Source organism: Pseudorasbora parva, chromosome 4, assembly GCF_024679245.1.
Source record: "Pseudorasbora parva isolate DD20220531a chromosome 4, ASM2467924v1, whole genome shotgun sequence".
Lineage (NCBI taxonomy): Eukaryota > Metazoa > Chordata > Actinopteri > Cypriniformes > Gobionidae > Pseudorasbora > Pseudorasbora parva.
Window position 1 is genome coordinate 36,791,720 of NC_090175.1, and position 21,036 is coordinate 36,812,755.

The following is a 21,036-nucleotide window of genomic DNA, read 5'->3' on the forward strand; positions in this document are numbered from 1 at the left end:
AAACTCGAAGTGGTCAAAATCATGTGACTCCCCATCTCAAACATATTGCGAATCTTATATCTTACTCATGTTGCTCACTTTTCATAATCAACATATAAATTAAAATAATAATATTACAAGCTAATGTTTAGGCCTGAACGTAGCCTATTTAGATTCGTAGTTAGGCTTTTTTTCTTTAACCCATCGCGGAAAAAAGCGCCGACGTTTTTCATTTAAAAAAAAAACGTTTATTAAATGCTTTTTTTTTTCTTTTCCAATGAATTTCTAAATTCAGTTAATATGTCCAACAAAAGAAATGTCTAGCCAAAATAACGAAAGAACAACATTTGAGTTACCATTCAAATCCGTATTGGAAATGCAGCTAGTAATACAATAAAAACAAAAAAGCAAAATACAAACAATAGGACAAATACAATAGGGAAAAAAGTACTAACAAATCAAACATTGCTTTAAGTTTTTATGCAAGTCTATACGTTTTCAGCTAACAGGCTACAGCAAAAATGTAATAATCAAATGTAAAATAAAATGCATTATAGTCTTATAGAATTAATCTTGCTTTGCTTATTAAAATTACAAAAGTAATTTAAATGAACAGTGAGTTTTTTTTATAATTTTTTTTTTTTAAATTAGCGTTAAGGAAAAAGGACAGACAGCAGGTATTTTTAGGCTGCTGCATTACGCAAATACTGAACATAGCTCTCTTTCATTGCTTCTTAAACTTGAAGAAACCGATTTAAACTAAATTGTCAAAATGGCTATCTTGGCAAGTATCCTTTAAACCTAGTCCATTATGTAACATCATATTTGATCCGTGCATTAGCTTTTATGAGTGACCGCTGTCCTGCTGCTGGGGTTTTAATATTAATTAAACAACAAAATGTAAAAAGGATTAATATATTTTTCGTGGCTGGTAAAAAATATTTATGGCTAGTAAGTGTTGTCAAAAGTACAGATTTTGGTACAAAATCGGTACTGAAGTTTTCCTCAAGCATTTTGAGATGTAAATGTCTGTGATTTGGCTTCAATGATCAACACTAACTTCCCTAACTAATAATATAATCAATTTTTTTCCTCTCATTAGTTTTACTAAACACAAACTAAAACTGTTACTCACAAGTAGCTTCCCTAACACTCCACATGGCTTATCAGATCTTAGTTGATCAAATTCTCACCTATCCAAGCCAAGACTTGACACCCTGTTTAATACTTTGTGGATCCATGTATGCCCTATATATCACAGGAATACTGTTATGACAACCCTTTTCCCATTCCTCTGCTGCATTCGCACTACCCGCTAAGGGTTTGTTAGTGAAAGAATAATCTGGAAACCTTGTTATAAGAAAAGACATAACAATGTTTTCATTAAATTGACCTTTTTGTAGACCTTTTGTGGAGCCTTTGTACTTAAACTTGAGTGGAAGTTAATTCCATATAGGCCTATTGATGAAATTCCTTCAAACTGGCACACAAATGCGCTTTGAGACCCAGATCCTTTCATCACATCTGGATTTGAAAAAAAAAAGGTTTTGGTAGAGAGAGGTGTGAACTCTTCTCTGGAGAGAACCGCGGTATCAAATGTACTTGACCCAGACACCAAGTGTTGCTTTCTCTTGGAGAACCCCAGCTGGGGTGGCAAGGTTGTGATCGTTTGTGTAGCACTTATTGCTGCTCTTGCACATCCAGACTACTTTGGCTGGGAATATTCCTCATAGGCCTGTACACTTCAGGGAAGTTAATTCTCAAGTTACATGGGAACGTTGAAAACAATCATACTTACAAAAGAGTGCAGGTCATGTTCTGCACTTTATGCATTTCTATGGTATCATTTATTATTATTATTATTATTATTATTTTTATTTTTATATGTTTAGAAATGCACTAATTACATTTTTCATGTTAACTGATAATAAAAATATATATATTTTATACTTTTTGTGCTATTTTATTATGGTAAGTATGCTACAAAATTGCATAGAATACCTCAGATCACCTGTAATGGGACCTATTTAAAGGTTGGGAGAATGATTATCCTGTTTTGGTGTTGTCTTTTTTTTTGTCATTCCTGAATAAAATCAACAGTTACTTGTCTTTTTAGAGGGGTCATGAACTGAGAAATCAAAAAGTCAGAATATCTATAAGAATATCCTGTAAGTATTTTAGAACTGAAAAAACTGAAATCTCACAGAAGAGACACCTCTTCAAAGAGAGCGTTGAAATCAGAGGGCTAGAATCAGGATAGGAAAATTTGATGTAATGTAAGAATCATAGTAAAATTTGTAAGTGCACCACAGGAAATATTTTATAAATATATTATACTTGTTTTCCTCGTGTGTGTATGTATGTATATGTATGTATATGTATGTATATGTATGTGTGTGTATATATATATATATATATATATATATATATATATATATATATATATATATATATATATATATATATATATATATATATATATATATATATATATATATATATAATATACTGTATATAATATATATGACCGTTTTAAAGGGTTAGTTCACCCAAAAAATGTATTTCTGTCATTAATTACTTTCCCTTTTGTTATTCGATACCATAATACCTCTTTTAGTCTTTGGAACACAAATGAAGATATTTTTGTTGAAATCAGATTGCCCAGACGGGCTTTCATTGACACCAATGTCATTACCTCTCTCAAGACCCATAAAAGGCACTAAAGACGTTGTTACAAAACACGTCTCACTACAGTGGCTCTACAATCATTTTATGAAGCGACAAGAATTGATTCATGATTTGGAGTCACGTGATTTCAGCAGCTCTGTAGCGATGTCTTTAGTGCCTTTTATGGGTCTGATAGAGGAAATGACATTGGTGTTAATGAAGGCCTTTCTGAGCCATCAGATTTAACAAAAATATCTTAATTTGTGTTCTGAAGATGAACGGAGGTCTTGCAGGTGTCAAATGTCATGAGGGTAAGTAATTAATGACAGGAATTTAAATTTTTTTTTTTATTATTTTTTCCCCCCATATTTTATTCCCTTTTTTTCCCTTGTCTGTGTTTACTCAACTGCATGTTTATTCCTATGATGGAATTTCTAATGAGCTCAAACCTTTATTTAGGGTACAAAAGGATTTCTGAATAGCACGCGTGTATTAGCGCACTTGCACCCTCTTGCATTCTCTAAATAAGCCTAGTGTTTGTTGTAGGTTAGCGTATGTGGAGAACAGATCATCACCAGGTGCATATCAGTTAGTAATGCAGTCAGACTTGTTGGCATGCTCAAAAAAAACGTTCAGCATCCGTGGGAAATTACATTGACGTATCCGCTTAGTTATATTGTCCACTGGGCTTTATTGTCCAGAATGTTGGTTTATTTTGATTAATTAATTAATTAATTTTAATGGATAAAAAAAATATTTTTTCTTGTTTATTTCTGTTCATCAACCATTCAAGGTAAGATGTTTGGCATCTAAAACTAGCCTTTTGTAACTCCTTGTGATTCTCCAGGTGACTTCCGTCTGGGGTTGTCAGGAGACCCAGTCGGCCCATATCTCGAATATCTCAGCTGCCACAAATTTCCTCAGTAGAGGTTCTCTCATTAATGTCAACTCTTCTCAGTGTACAGCAATGCTAGTGTACTAACCGGCTCTCTGCAAGTAGTTAGAAAGAGTGCTGCATAGCTGCTTTCAAAGAACATGACCCTCCCTTGCCCTTTGTTTTAGAGTGTGCAAGGGAACATAACATTACATCACTGGCTCAAGATTAGATGGGTGCAGTGTCACCACTGGAGGGTTCTGTTTCTCTCTGATTAGTGTTGGCCAAACTCTCGCTGCATGTATGAAAGTGACAATGTTTCAGCCAAACTGAAATGTAATTTGCTGTCACAGCAAGAGTCAGTTGTTGGGCTAATGTAGCAGCAGCATGTCTTTTATTTAAATGAATTGGCTTGGCTTTACTTAGTTTTTAGGCCACGTTCACACAGTAGCTGAATGCAGTGGTCAGTGCTGTATTTAAATCCTTAATACAGATATGTTCACACACCGTTTGGTTATTTATGAGAGTTACAAATGCATTTTAAAACCGAACTCAATCCTGTAAATTTGTATGACTCATCCACCTTCTCAGAAAACCTTCGCTGGTTGAACTGAACTGGACTGGACAAGTTGTCTGTCACGTCATGTAATGCGAGAGTGCTCTGTACAAATGCGTGTCTGTCTACTGTGTGTTGCGGATTTTCATGTGTTGTTTTGGTAACTTGCAGTGACGGATATATGAGCTGTGTGTCACCTGAAGGTTTTAGATCCAGTCGCTGTTCTCCACCGGAGATTCTCCCATCAGTTTTGTGTTCTACTTGTGACTCAAATGCTCCGCTCATATATGTGGGTTATGAAGGTTTGACAGATGAACTAGCAGCTCGATTGGATTCTTGTATCAAAAGTGATCATAAGAATTTTCAATTTAATTAAGGTCACCATCTTTGATTACTACTTTGGTCGCTGGTAAGAAAATATAGGCTTTACTCCCATTGCACGTTCATACAGACTATACGCTACTGTAAGTTGCCATATGAATGGGACATTGAGACTCACCTGTTCAATCTCAAAAACTGGTTGTGTGAACATAGCCATAGACTTGGATTAGAAGTGCATGTTTACTTGTCTCGTGTTTGCACCTGCACTTTTTGTTTATTTAGAAAGCCTTTATATGGATTTTAGTGATTTATTCTTTGGAATTGAATTGACGTGTACACTTTATTTAGCTGTGAGCTATGTTCAGAAACAGCAAAACTTCTTTTTACGTGTATGAGCTGCGCTGTCACACTTAAGCACACCTTCTTCATGTCTGAACAGTGGCTTCACTTACATGGCAAGTCTGAATCATTTAGAATTTTAAACTGATTCACAGATAAATCTAAAGTCTATGGCCCCATTTACACTGCACGGTTCAAGTAACCAGATTTCGATTTTGCATATATCGGATACAGGTCACTTTTAAAAATGACATAAGCGGGTCGTCCCAAAAAAATCAGATATAGTCACCAAATTGGAATTGTGCATCAATATTTTTTTTTTTTTTTTTTTTGATAATTCCTCCCATATAATATTATAAAATCATTAATTGTATTCAAATAAATAATACATTTGTCAAGTTGGAGAACTCATGTGGATATTGAGTTGGCAGCTGTACTGTACTCATACTAAAAGCAGGCTGTTATCCAAAGACTGTTCTTTTGTTTGTGTCTCATCTAATATTCATCACTCTTGCCCAGTGCTGTCTCACCCCCCCCCCCCCCCCCCGATTTTGTAAAAAGTTCTTGAGAAAAATCCCGTGAAATTGCTTTAGTTTCAAAATGAGACACATCATCCAGTTTCGCAGTGCCAAAGGTGTCTCCCTCCCACCCCCTTTGCCATGTATTAAGTCAGCAGGAAGTTGCCTGCCCTCATGTTACTGTTGGGATCAGAGTGAAAGAAGTTGGAATTCGGTTATGAAAACATTTCTTTTGGTGTAAGTTACAATGAATGGTGTGTATGAGCTGGTTTCCTCTCGGTGGCCCCTGTATTCTCTGGTCACGCCCACTGTGTGTTATTGAACGGCTTCATGGAGTGCATTTCAGGTCATTCTTATTTGCTGTGTAGTTTGGACGTATGCATGCTCATTCAGAGATCTCCCATAGAGTGCTGTATGTTTTTTTTTTTGTAGGCCAAAACCCGGAAATTAGCATTTTAGCCCTTTAGGTTCCATCACCTTAAAGCTAGTGTTTTTTTCCCCCGTTGTTGCTGCTAAAAAGGTCTGTGGTTAACAAAATCTCCAGATATTTTCATGTTTTATTCTATAGCAAAATTAATCACTAATGGGTCACCCTCTTTTAGAATCATAAACTTTTGTTGGTCACAGAGCTTAATTTCTGCAATAATCCAGAAGCCAGTATACTGGCAGTATATGTCTCTATAGAGAAATCATTTGGGTTTTTGTTTAGGGAACCAAAATGACACTTGTTGGGTTGGCCTACAAAAAAAAGGTAATCACGGCAGAACTCTGTATCAATGCTGTCAAAATGCCTAATGTTTGACTGGAAAGGAAATGTTTCTTGGTCATAAAACAAGTACAGTACGCCATGCCAAACTATTTGATTGAATACACACAGGCATTTAAAGTGAAACTTGGCTTCACTTGAGATTTACAATTCTGTCATTATTTACTCACCCTCAAGTTCTAAACATGTATGAGTTTCTTTGTTGTGTTGAACACAAAATAAATCTTGAAGAATATGGGTAACCAAACAGCTGACAGTAGCCATTGGCTGCCATTTGTGTTTTTCCATTTTCCAATGGAAGACAATGGATAGTCAACTATTTGTCAACTTTTTTGTTATAAACTTTCTTCAAAATGTCTTCTGTGGTTAGCAGAAGAAATGCATATAGGTTTGGAAAAACTTGAGGGTGAGTAAATGACAGAATTTTCCTTTTTGGGTGAACTATCCCTTTAATAACAAATCTCTTCTATTTAAATCAGCTGGAAACCCCCAGTGTTTGCATGTTAAAAGTGTAGCATGTCAAACTAATGATTTTGTTTTTGGCTGTCTTCATTCTAGAGGTCTCGTTTAAATGGTGTAGTGACAAAATGACCAGAATTCCTTCACCAAAAATGTGATTTCCACCGACATGAACTTTGGTGACTGGTGGCAATGTGTTGTTGTTGTGTTCGGTGACTGTGTGTAAAATTATGCAAATGTCTACTACAGGGCATCCGATTAACAATGCTAACTAACTAACTGCTACCAAGTTCTTCAGATCTCACTATATCGTCCGTCTCTGCTTGCATGCATGGATGTAATAAGTGAATGGGAAACGCTATCAGACATTGTCACCATTCTGAGTGAGATCCTTCAATGTCGACAATAGTTCAAACTTTTCATATATATTAGGCCCTGTTGTAATTTTTATATACAAACATTTCCCAGCAGAATGTTTTAAGTCAGAATGTACAGGAAGTAGCAACCGATCTTTTCTTCCTATTGTGATGTACATCTGAGTGAAACAAATTATTAAAAAAATAAACGAATGTAGGGGTAGTTGTTGACTGGACAAAAGCAGATGTGAATGCGAGCTTGCAGTTGATTTGTAAGAGGCGGAGTTTACACACCATTTTCACCAAGTAAAAATGCTTTAATTTAATAAAAAATAAATAAAAAAACTCATCCATGGATGAATCCTTCATAATATGATCAATGCATGAGGAAATGTCTTTTATTTATTTGACCAACAATGACTTGTTTATTAAGATTTGTTTATCTAGTTTACTATTGTAAACTGAGCAGCCCATCAATAATGTTAGCATATCCAGTAGTTACCTATAGCTTAAACCTAGGACCTATAGTTTTTTTTTTTTACAACACTTTCTAGTCTTTTTCTCAGAGATTGTGTACTAGATATTAGGTCTCTCACATTTTTCTATAACACTGGCATTTTTGTTTGTGTGTATGTCCTTTAAAAGAGGAAATGAGATGGCCCTTAATACCTTTTTCTCTCTTTCACAGAGGTCAGAGGTGGAGAACCAGTTTTTAAAGGCTCTCAGCTGCCATACGTGTGAATCGTAAGTACTGTAGCTACATGTACAAACCGTTACTAAAGAAAAACCTCCTTTCAGAACTTCACTACCATTCAAAAGTTACAAGACTTTCTTTTGTTTCTGTAAGTCTCTTATGTTCGCCACGGCTGAATTTATTTATATACAGATGTAGTTTATTAATTAGCCATTTCTTCAGTCTTCGGTGTCACATGATCCTTCAGAAATCATTCTAATTTGCCGCTCAAGAAACATTACTTATCAATGTTAAAAGCAGTTAAGGTTTTTGCTGAAACTGATGCATATTTCATATTGTTTGATGAATTGAATGTTAAACACGTCTTTTATAATTTGATCAATTTACTCTGCATCCTTGCTGAAAAAAAGTATTTATTTTTCAAAACAAAAAACAAACATTATTTTGAGTACTTTGTACGAGTAATGTATATTCATGTTGTTATTTTATTAATATTTGGTTTTGTTTGAGCTTATGTGCAGTTTGGTGGCAATTAGACTGTCAACAAGTAGTGGTGGAGATTGATTGTGGCAGCTCTTACTTTAGCAGGTGCTTTGAATTGAGTCAGTTGAGCTCTGTCTTATTTTTTTATATATTTTTCGTCATAATTTGTTTTCTTGTTGGTTCTAAACCATTGCCAAATACCTGTGCTATTGAAACCTCTATATGCAGCACCATAACGGTTGCTACAAAGGTTTTTGTCGAGATGAGCAGTCCATTCAGAACACTTGCCGCCATTTGTTGTCTTCTCCCGGATGTGATGGCTGTACCATTCACAGGATGAAAGACAGGAGGAAGAAAATAAAGGTGGAGACCCACCCAGCCCCCTATTGTCCTTGGTGTTGAAGCAAGGAAGTGAACTTTCACACTTCCCCTCTATGTCGGTTAAGACTCACTGTGCGCAGCCCTGACACGCACTAAAGATGGATTTTTGTGAGATGGGCAACTTCATGTTCAAGGGTCCATGTTTGTTTTTGTGTGTCTGCATTCACTTGAGGGGGGTGTTGTGTGCTTGGCCGGTCTTGCAGCTGGTTAGTAATGTATGTCTTGTCACGCTTTTGTGAATTAAAGGTAAACTGATATGGTGCAGAGGGGGGGCAGCTCTTTCATTGATGAATTTTTAAAGAGTTGCACTGCTAGAGGCCACTGGGTTGTTTATAATACCTTGCTTTAAAAAGATGTGTTGAGCTGAGAGAGAGTCTGCGATAAAATGTAAGAGAAGCGACCGGGGTAGAAAGAGGCTGACGGCCCCCTAATATGAAATGTTATATATCAGTGATGAATTATACATAAGCTCTGAACGCAGTGTGAGCTGCGCAATATGATTTGATAAGTTATTTTTTTTAATCTGCAGTCAGGACAAATGGACTAAAAGAGTGTGAGTCTCAGAGGTATTACAGCACATAGTATGGACTAATCCAATGCGAAAAGGCAACATTAAATCCAAATTGGCCCAGCGCTTCCTAAATAGACGACGCTGGTCTTTCAGTTTATGGTTTATCTGTGCTCATTTTAATATGGATATATTAATAATATATCCATATTAAAAATAATATGGATGTCAATGCGGTTCGTCAGCTGTTTGGCTACCCATATTCTTCAAAATATCATGTTTCGTGTTCACCAGAAGAAATAAATTAATTCAGGTTTGGAGCAGCTTGAGAGGGTTATTAAATGACACACTTTGCACTTTTATTGGTTGAACTATCCCTTTAAAAAAAAAAAAAGTATGTTTTCCAAAGAAATACAAAGTACCTGTTTCCCAATTAACTTAATAAACTAACATTCCCATACCAAATCAAATCCACATATTAACCTTCCATATATTATTTTAATCAGAATATTTTTTCACTCTGAAATATCTCATTATTAAGGTAAAAAGCATTATGGTTTCATGTCGTCTTTGCTATTCCATAGTGCATGGGGGAAAAATCGAACTGTGCTATATTTAATATGCTGCACATCTATATGCATTTGTGTTGTTGACATGGAATTTACACTGTCACAAGATATAAATGTATACAATTAGTATAGTCATCCTTTAAAATGCAGTAAATGGTTAAACATTTATTTGTCTTACATGGACCTGTTGATATAAAAACTGCTTTATTAGATTTTTGACCTTTTTTTGAGTCAAGTCTCAAAATTGTCCTACTAAGACTGTCTCAAGCATGGTTCAATAAATTACAACTTTTATAAATTAAAAAGTGCAAATGCTAAAGGTGTCATGAACTGGCTTTTTAAAAAAAAAAATATACTGTTGTCTGATGTCAACTTATGATGTTTGTTTTTTACATTCAAAAACATCATAACTAATAAGTAATTGGATATTTTCTACACTGGTTTTGAGGCTCTTTCCAAAACGCTGGGTTTTGATGGGCGTGGCGCACTGAAGACTTGGAAATAAACGCCCACGGCTAGGATTGGATAAGATTTGCATATTTAATAAGGTTCAGCTCCTGTCATATCTATCCCCCTCTCAGTTCAGTTCACGAGGGAGGGGTTGTTTTCAAAGCGGCATTAATAATAATATGAATAAACTTTTTTTATTGCATTTTTGCCAGCTACTAATTTGTATCCTTATATGCATATTAGGGCTGTATGATATTAAATAAAAATGCGTTATCCAAAACCTTGTTAAATATTTGATATGTGGTACGATATTGCTATTAATGTGCCAAATGTATTTAAATTATATTAAGAAAAAGAAAAAATGTAAACTGAGAATGATGGCATTTGTGTTTCACATTCTTTCTGGGAAAAAGCATCACTACAACTTCTGACAATATAATTTTAACATCAATGTACACAAACAAAAAATGTAATCCAAATATTTAAATACCAAAAACTCTGTAGCTGACTTGGTAATATATTAGGTATATCAACTTAAAACTGAACATCAAAAACATCCTGGTAAACAAAGACTGTCCTGAACTAGGAGTGGATGATTATTTCTGTTTATTTATCTTTGTTATAAAAATTAAGAACTTAAAACTGTAGTCTTCACATGAATTAAATATACACTGATACATAAAGCTACAAAGGTTATTGAGCCAAGAGCAGTGAGTGATTTTTCTCTTGTTCTTCTGTTGTTTGACAGACAGTGGCAGGTTTACTGTATTAGCCGCTTGTCACTAAAAGAGCTAATGCATGGATCCTATTGTAACGCATTCGGTTTCTTTCCCCAACTGATATCGTTCACTCAAAGCATAACCGACTGGGTTTACATGAATACTCAACAGCCATTTTGACATAACTCTGTGTATTTGACAGTTTAAGTGTGTAACAAGACACTTAACAGAACTGGAGGGATCACACACTTTCAGCTTGTGCACACGTTTCGGAGTTGTTTTTCTCAAGTTATTGCATTTAATAACTATTTTTGACGTCAAACAAGTTACATAACAGTCGTGTGCCCAGTCTATTCTTTGTTATATGCGTCTACCCTAAAACGTACACTTTTCACAAGGTTGAAGCAGCCTGTTAAAATGAATCAGATATTGCGTGCCGTAGCGATATGCACATTTGTTGATTTATTTCAATAATATCAATATATTGCGCAGCCCTAATGCATATCATAGCAATAATTATCTATATATTTAGACGTGCACATTTGCTGATACATGTTCACATTTTCTGATACATGTGCACATTTGCTAATACATATACATTAAATTATGTTAATAAAGGGACCATACATTTTAGTAAATTATCACATGCCCCGTCTGTGGGGAAAAAAAATCAATCTTTAATAATCGAAATATCGAAAAATAATCGTTAGTTGTTCTCTGACAACTAGCTATATTATACTAAATAGTACAAATTGTTAAACTCCTTGAATTCAAGATACATTTTCAACAAGCATCAACTGCAAAGTTACATGGTGTACATTCAATTCTGTTTTTTAATACATTTTTAAATTTTACATAATCATCTTCTACAGAAAGCATGTCACTTTCAAGCAAAGCTGCTCGCGCAATTTACATTAAAAACTGGTTTATTTAGGAAATCTAAAGATAACTGCCATAGAGATCCTGTCAGGAGTGGGTGTTCCATTATGGTCTGTCTTGATCAGTTATGCTTTTACATGAATGTTATGTAGTAGGTGTGAGAAAATGTAGTTTTGTCTTGTGGAAACATCTATAGCTGCATCAAAACCCGTCCGGATTGTCTTGCATCACTTACACAACTGACCAGAGTCTCCATCGTGACTCTCAAACTCTAAACCTCTGCAGTGTTTCCCTTTCATTTAGTCTGTTCTTCTATTCATTCCTCTTTAATAATTTAAGCTTTCTCTGTGTGGTTCACAGGAGAGGCCATGACGGCAGCCATTTAGTCTGCACGACTCCTTCGTGCTTCAGTCCAACTGTCCATTTTTAATCAGCTTTAACCCCTACGCCACACCACCTCACTTGTCAGTCCAGCTTTGACACATTTGTGGGTCAGCGGGTGCCATCATGAGTCTGACATGGATGAGGTTTCTGTTGTGTTTGTAGTCCCAGTCGTTCTGACATCAGCTTGTCTACATCCTTTGTTCTCAACTTAGCTTACAGCAGTCAAGTCTTCAGGGGTTTTTCAAATGAGTTCATTGCTCAGGTTCTTTACAGTATGTGATGCAAGATGCGTGTAATTTGAATTTAACCGAGATGTAAAAACAAAATACATGGCTTTTAATATTCATGAATTTATCTGGTGGAGACGAGTGAAGAACTCCAGGGTGAAATTCTCAGATACACGTTTCTCAATTTTTCTCAACGCACAAATAGTTTTCAACATTTAATATTAAATCTGATATCTGTATATTAGAATGATTTCTAAAGGTTGTGATTTCGTGTAAAATGTTTATCTAAGAAAAATGTCCATAAAACATTGGTGCTCAATATGATTATTATTAATCACCATTATCATCAAATCAGTACACTAGAATGATTTCTGAAAGAGCATGTGACACTGAAGACAGGAGTAATGATGCAGAAAATTCAGCTATATAAAACTATTTTGTGGTAATCATCTGTATTCCATAAATGCTGTCAATTGAGCAAAACTTGCAATGAACCTGGAATATTATTTTAGAGAACTGTAGGAATGTTCTGACACCGCAGCAATTTTTAGATCTAAAAATACCCAACAATGCTTTCTAGCTCACTAGATTTTTCTGGCCCCTCCAGTCCATTGAAAAATGCCCAGTTTTACACCGGTCGGTATTCTCATTCACGTTTCGGAAGCGCTGCTTGAAAACAGGAAATACATTCAGTGAACAGCGGTTAGCCCACCCTGCCTGTCCCTGTTGTGGTGACAGGAAGTTAGGATTTTGAGCTTGCCTGTGCAGGGCATTGTTACCTTGGTAACAACGCGTTTGGTCCAGAGTCCCACTAGAGGGCAGTATATACAGGTGCATGGACAGAGTTTGCCTGTTTAGGCTGTGTGATACTGTATTTAATCATTCATATACTTTTATTATTTCTGTACTCTTACTTATCATTCTTGTCACCACTTTTATTCAGAAAATTCTCCCATGCACTGCATAACACACAGCCTCCACTAAAACTGGACTAATCATTTTTTATCTTATTATTTTGTTTTATATAAATTCCATTACTTGTTTAAAATAAATATTTCATGTTTTATATTTTTATATAGTTGAGTTTGCTCCTTTATGTCCCTTTATATACAGTAGTGGCCAAAAGTGATATTCGAAGGGGATATTTGTTCAAACCATCAAAATATAAGGACAAATAAAAATGTTATGATTTAGAAGTATTTTAAATATCAAGGAAGAACAAAATACTAAACTTGGTTAAGGTATTCTATCTGACAAAATTGGGGGGAAAAAAATACAGCTACATGTTTTATTTTATGTCAGCTTGGACAAAAAGCATGTATACCTATGCAATATGTTTAATAATAATAATATTTAAAAAAAGAATATATATATATATATATATATATATATATATATATATATATATATATATATATATATATATATATATATTACATATTTACATATATATATATATATATATATATATATATATATATATATATATATATATATATATATATATATATTACATATTTACATTTTATTCTATATACTGTAGGCCTATTTATTTATTATGCTCAATATAAGGCTGCATTTAGTTGTGAAAAATATTGTGAAATATTACAATTTAATGATTAGTTTTATATTTTGTAATTTATTTTTATGATGGCAAATTCTTTTCTTTTTTATAACTAGCTGCTCAAGTCTTCAGTCACATCATAAGCCTTCAGAAATGTATAATATGCTAATTTGCTTGAGTTGCTTAATATTGTTGTGGAAGTCGCTTTTTTAAATAGATTTGTTCAGACGGATTAGTCAATTAAATATATAGCTAATTTTACAATACATTTTTTTCCAAAGCGGCTTTACAGTATATTAAAATATTTATGCCTTTAGTCACATAAAAAAAAAAAAAACCTTTTGTAACCTTATAAATGTCTTTACTGTTGTTGAATACATGTATTAATTTCTTTTAAAAATGACTGACACCAAACTGTTGAACGTCAGTGTATTTTTGTTCATTATTGCATTAGGTTGTGTTCCGAGCACTAATTTACTCATAATGTGGTTAGGGTTAGGTTAGGGTTTCACTCACATTCTTTCTTTTACCATGACAGTTCTTGCATACGGTTTAAAATGAAACCGTATAATACAAGGAAGTGTTTATATAAAGCATATTATACCAAAATAGTGGAGTTTTGCTACTGAATGAATCAGTGTTTTTAAACAAGTTTGCTGAATGAATGAATATCTGTCCATAAACACAGTCACTTATTGTCAGCTACAGACATGAATATGTACTGGAGGAAGTCACTGAAACCCCATCTGTACATTGTTATATTCACAGTTACATACTGAATTTCATTTTATTTCAGTGAGTCAGTGTATTTTTATTTTAAACCCGTTTTTCTTTCTCATTATTTTAGCCATAACTTATTTAACTCCCACCTATTATTCTGAAACATTGTTGCCTTCTGTGATGCTCTGAAATCGATCAAGCTTCTAATGACTGTAAACCTGTTTAACTTTAATCCTCATTAACTGGCAGCGTGCAGTCCTAGATGAGAGAGCAGTGGAGACATTAATGAAATACCTATCTGTAACAAACCTTAATGGGAGGAAAACATTGAACGTTGTGTACTAGGGTATCACTGCTTTTAATGGAAGGGATGCAATTAGTATTGCAATCAGTATTATTCCCCACGCCTGACCATGGATTGGAAAAGCTGGTTCAACTTTGAGGGAACCTTTAAGTGAAACTTTATTAAGCGCTGAATCATTTTCACAATTGAGAGAGGCTGATGTTTTTTGTTTTGCATATAAATTACTTTGTATGAATGATCGCCTCTTCTGAAAACACGCATGATTTTGCTGTGTTAGGAGGAGCAAGAGGCCATGAATCCTCATACAGGCGTGTGATTGTGTCAGTTCGTGCAGGTGTTCTGATGACTCACATTGGCCACGACATATTGGCACGGTCCGTCTAATAAATGGCAGGTAATGATCCCCCCTCTGCTCTTGGCACTCTCTTGCTGTTGAGTCGCCACAAACCACTCGTTTTGATGTTGGCACTAGCAGGTGTGCTTCCATGCCAGCCAGAATACCAGCTGACTGTTAGACTGAAGTTACCCATTCATGCAATTTTGGCACAAGTAATTAATCAAGGGAAATCATATCACGGAAGGTTAGAGGCTCATTTGTAAGAAAAGGAGTTTGTCTGTGGATTTCTTTGCAGCTATGATGTTCTTTGCTGGGCAATCCTTAAACTGGGAATTTGCAAAACACCGTAATTTCCAAATCTTCTTGCCTGTAGGTTGCTTAAACGGCTAGTCTTATCTTTTGTTCATCTTCGGAACACAAATTAATATATATATATACAGTATATATTCCCCATTTGGAGATTTTCAGGCTGCAGCTATACCCTTCACAGTATAGAGTATCAATGGAGGAACCGAAATATCTCCGGTTTAAATTTTTTTTTTATTGGTGATGGTATTATATATCTTTTTTTAAAAAAAAAGGTGTGGTTGCATGCGATTTCACATTTTTAACTTTAGTTAGTGTGTTATGTTGCTGCTTGAGCATAAACAGTATCTGCAAAGTTACTTGCAAATGGAAAGTTCAATGCAAACGGAGATATTGTCTATTAAAGTTATGGCAGTTTATTGCCTACAAAAGCCGGTTTGCTTCTTCCCGGGTTGGTGATATCATAAACCCTTGCAATTGACATAAACGCTGTGACTTCTGCTCGTAATGGTAAGGGGTGTGGCGTTTCCGGACAACCTGTGCTTGGCACTTCAGCCAATAAAAATACATGAAACTACATTTGGCCATCTAACCAATCTAAGACCATTGCGTTTTCCGGAGGGATGGGCTTCCTAGAAGTAGGAAGCAAACGAGCCGTTCAAAGGACTTTGGAGACATCTGTGTGGAGTAAAGATAAAAGATACGAAAAATACAGCGCAAAAAAAAGAAAGTATTAAGACGTTATACTACGCCCCATAAACACAACCAAGCCTAGAAAAAAAAAACAAAAAAACACGGAACTACCCCATTAAAATGATTTGTATTTATTTTTTGATATGAAACTGGAGAGATTTTGGTGTCTCCATTGATAGTCTTTTTACTGAGAAGGGTATAGCTGCAGCCTGGAGATCTCCAAATGGGGATGGGAACTCCAAAACTGGGTGGGAGCTCCAAAATAGGGCATGACATCCTCCCATTGCCAGACAGGCACATGACACGCATGCATTCCGATTCTATAGATTTCACTGATCACGTCAATCACTGCTGATTTCATAAAGTATATGTTACAACCCATTCTAACCCCTAAACCTACGCTACACCCTAACCTTAACCAGTGAAATTGACTGCAAGGCACTTTATTCAGATTTGCGCTGCATAAAGTGTTAAAAAAAAATGCCAGTTCAGGAGATGTCACGCATATTTATTTATAAAGGCATATGTTATATAATTTTTTTTTGTTCTAATATCAACTAGAAACAATGTTTAGTTTACGAACATTTCATTAAGAAATGTAAGTCAATGACAATTAGATAAAGCCAGAGCCAGTAGCTTAAATCTTTTCACTTGGAGACCCCACCCTCATGTGGAGGTCCTGCCAACTTTTGGAGTTCATGCCCCATTTCGTTTACATGACTTTATTAATAAACCGGGTTATTTCCTTGTAGCGACGTCAGAAATAATAATGTCCGTATCTGACTCATTCCAAATGTTGCTTTGAAAAAAAAAAAATTATTGCATAAAGTGCTACATAAATAAATTTGACTTTGCTAGAACTTTGCCGAAGTTCTCCTTGGTCAAAAATCTTTGCATGCAAACTGTCGCCAAGTTTCCAAATGAGCAGTTCCAGATTTCTTTGCCCATGACTGGTGATGATCTGCTCAATTAGCATAGATTCCACCCTGAGTGAGCCTCATTAATCCACTTGTAGCTGGAGATATACAATGTCTGAGCCAACAATTATTATTTTTTATGTGCAAATGTTCTGTTATTGGAAGTACTAACAAACTAACCAAGTGTCTCCATAGTCTCCTGGCATCTGAGCCACTGAGGGCACCGTGGTTAAATTTAATTTATGAAGTAAATGTGCTAATTTTTTTTTATTCCTTTATAAGTTGTGCACTTTGTTAGTATGATTTTTACGTCATAAAATAGAAAACAAAAAAATTCAATTTTTCTATCCTGATTTTAGCCCTCTGGCTTAAACACTCTGTTTGAAGGGGCATGTCTGCTGTGAGACTTTAGTGTAAACGTCCACTGCTCTGATTGGCTAACATCTTTGCATTTTGAAATGTGTTTGGAACCTTCTCAAATACTTGTGAAAAAAATTGCAGTGATGAGCATTGAGTAGATGACAGACAGTTTGTTGATCGCTTGAATGCAGTGATCACGTCATTGCAACACGATTCCTGCACTCACGAATGCTGTCATCGTAACTAACAGCAAACATGATATGAATACAGTAAGAGCTTTGCTCTGCGAAATAACAGCGTAATTATAACGTGACTTTTGCCAAGTGTCCAGATAAACTCATGCTGTTTGATTGACAGTTTAAGCCATTAAAAATGGTGTGTTCTTTTATTGCTTTCTGTATATAGTTTAATCAATTTAAATAAATGAATTGATAAAATTGCATTATTTTCATGATGCTTAGCAGTTGACCGTTTAGCCACTGGCTTGATTTACTGATGCATAAAGTGTATAAAACGATTTAGAAAGAAATTTTCTGAACTGAACTTCTGAACTTGAATAATTACACATCAGAAGTCAAAGATCAAGCATTAGAATGAACACTGTTACTTGCATGGTTTTGGCTTTGCTATCAAATCCATATCATGAAAGTATTCGCAAAGCACTGAAATTGCAAATTTATTGCAACTTAATCCACTGTGAAATGTAAAAATAAACTGAATCAAATTTTTTGACGTCTATCTTTCAGCAGCGTATTCAAACACGTTATTTTTCCACAGCCAGGAACGGCACATATGCGTGGCATCGCAGTCTTATTGTAAACTGCTACTTCAGACCCACTCGTTGCATGTTGGCTGAACACCTGTGGGCAATGCAGATGATGCAAAAGTAGGCTTTGTTATCTCCGCTGGAGCCGGTCATATGCAAATGACTGGTGCCAGGTGAAGTCACCTTGCCCCGTAGGATCCACAACGAGCTGCGTTTTAGAGCTTGATTAAATAAATGCTTTGTTTATAATGGGGAGGACGTCTTGAGCTATGAAACTTGCAGGACGTTTTAATGTTATATGCTAAAAGATCAAGGCAAATTAGGTTTCATGTCATGACTAGGCCTGTCATGATAACAAATTTGCTGGACGATAAATTGGCCAAGAAATTATTGCTAAAAACGCTAATATTAATGCAGGTAAATTCTTTTCAAAGATCAATAAACTTTTATTTCTAAAGACTATTTAACACTGAAAATGGAAAACATTTTAAATATCTACATTAAATGAACAAAACAACCAAAAACAATAAATAAAATGGATGAAAACTGCAACAGATGAGGTGCATATTAAGGGTGGCATGGTTCACAAAACCCACGGTTCGGTTCTGTACGGTTCTTGTTTTCGTTTTTTTCTTTTGATCGTTAACACTACAGAAATTTGCTTCAGCATATGATATATAACTTAATTATTATTATTTTTTTTTAAAGTTACTGGTATCTTGTAATCATACACAAACAACTGTACCTGACCATCTCTGAGGAAAGCTTAGTGAGATTTTGATACAGCAAGTCAGAAAACATTGATGACATGCTTTTCATTTATTTGGCAAAAAAAGGAGTGTGTATTGCTATTGCTATCTCTACAGGAACTTATGTACCTTATTTAGCACACAAAGATTGAACTGAAGAATTAACTTGCATTTATAAAACTGACAACTTCAGTGTAGCTATAAGACCCGTTTATACTCGGCGCATCCGCAAGAGCGCAAGGGTGCTTTTCACTTGGCGCCGTGCACGTCAAATATTGTAACTTTGCGTTCGGCTCCGCAACCAATGAAACATGATTTCCAGGAGAATCTGGCCGAGCATGACGTCTCATCACGGTGCACCAAGCCTGCGCGACGAGCATAAACACCTGGCCAACGAGATGCGTGGAGTCAGCGAGAGAGACCAGGAAAGCAAGCAAACGTGCAAATGGAAATTATTGCAGCCGGAAAAATTATCGAGCTCGTTTTTTTAAATTGTGCGATTAATTGATTTATTGACTATCGCGACAGGCCTAGTCATGACCCCTTTAACATGACCATAATATAGTGTATCGCAATGACTTCTGGGACAATTCATTGTCTAATAACATTTGTGACAGACATAATATTGTCTCATTTTTTTATTGTTAACACACAGGCTTATATGTTAGTAACCCTCACTAATAGGCATGTAATAGAGGCAAGACTATGTCTTGGTCAACCAGTGGACTAGTTGATCATCATGGCCTGTTCCTATTTTGAACAAACTCTGCAGCATACTACTTTGTCTCAATGTATCCACGTACAGCCTTTTCCTTTGCTGTGTTTTTCAATTCATGTTGAAAATTTGGATTTAATAAAACCCCTAGGTTGTTTGAAAATCAAGGGGTGTCTGTCTTAAATTGACCTTGCGTGTCTGTTTTATTAAAAGACTTTTTCCCTTCATATTCCGCACACTAGCCATAGCTGTCTAAAGGTCATTTGAACTGATTGTCATTGAATGTAAAATCACCCAACAGAACTTTTATCTGGCCAGTTGCCTCTGCACATGGTCTGCTGCTTTTGTTCGCCAATAGTCTTCAGTGTTGGGATATCAGGCACTGCGGCATTCCTGATAACAGGAAATTGATAACTCTTACCTGAAACAATGACTGTTGTGTAGGTAAAACAATGGTTTAATGTTTTGGGAGCAGTTGCTACCTTCTTCCTGGGTTTCCTGACTTGATTCTAGCTAAAGTACTCTTTGTATTATGTATTTTTACTCCTGACAGCCTTTTGGTCTTATGCTATATTAAAGAACTGGGAAAATTGTCTGATTGCTTTATCTTATTCGACCTGGATCTATTAGCAAATGCTAGTAGTAGAAACATTTAGTAAGAATATCTGAATTAACTGTACAGTAAGATATTACTAGTTTATTGTTTGCTTTTGTTTTTGCGAAGGATCACTATTACAGTTGTGCATACACCCTTAAAAATAAAGGTGCCAGGAAGAACCAAAAATGGGGTTTCATAGTGATGCAATAGAAGAACCATTTTTGGTTCCCCAAAGAACCGTTTTGTGAAAGATTCTTTAAAGCAGCACCAGGTAACTTTTCAACCTTCATAATATATTTTCAAGACTCTTGTGATGATACATCGACTTGCAATAGGTTGACTGACACATCTGCCATAGCTTGATGGGGTCTGTATCGTTTTTAATCATACTTTTAAACTTCAAGTTTCGGGTAGTAACCCGAGAAAAAAAAGAACTACAAAATTTGACTGCTTTACGGCAAATACGTCACTTCCACCAACATCCACACTTCCTTAAATTCGGACGTGCGAGCCCAACTTTGTTTGTCTGATAATATAGTCATGTCCGAAGCAGCAGAGACAAATAAGAAAGAAAAGGTTTTGTTGGAGGAAAGCAATAAGAGGAAATGAAAAAGTGATGGGATTAAAGGTAGGACGAGGATCAACATTGGCCCAGCGTTTGCTCGTTGGCGTGAGCTGAAGGAGGCGTGCCCGTCCGATGCTGTCATGCTTATGGTATACCTACCACTCAAACATTGAACTGAAGTATCATATAGATTCTGTAAAACGGTAACCAATAGACTACTATAATGACGCTGGCTTGTAAACGTGAGCATCGTGATTATTTGGTGTTTTAATAAATAAAACCCATGAAATTACATTCATATGACATGCTGAAA

The 21,036-nt window shown here is 35.5% G+C and overlaps 1 protein-coding gene across 1 annotated transcript in view; it reads left to right on the forward strand.

Moving 5' to 3' along the window:
* fbxw7 (F-box and WD repeat domain containing 7) overlaps nt 1-21,036 on the forward strand; it is a 209,434-nt gene that overhangs the window by 44,012 nt on the left and 144,386 nt on the right. Inside the window, exon 3 of the mRNA XM_067441663.1 lies at nt 7,524-7,579. The gene's annotated coding sequence lies outside the window, so the exon portion shown is untranslated. The remainder of the gene's footprint in view (nt 1-7,523; nt 7,580-21,036) is intronic.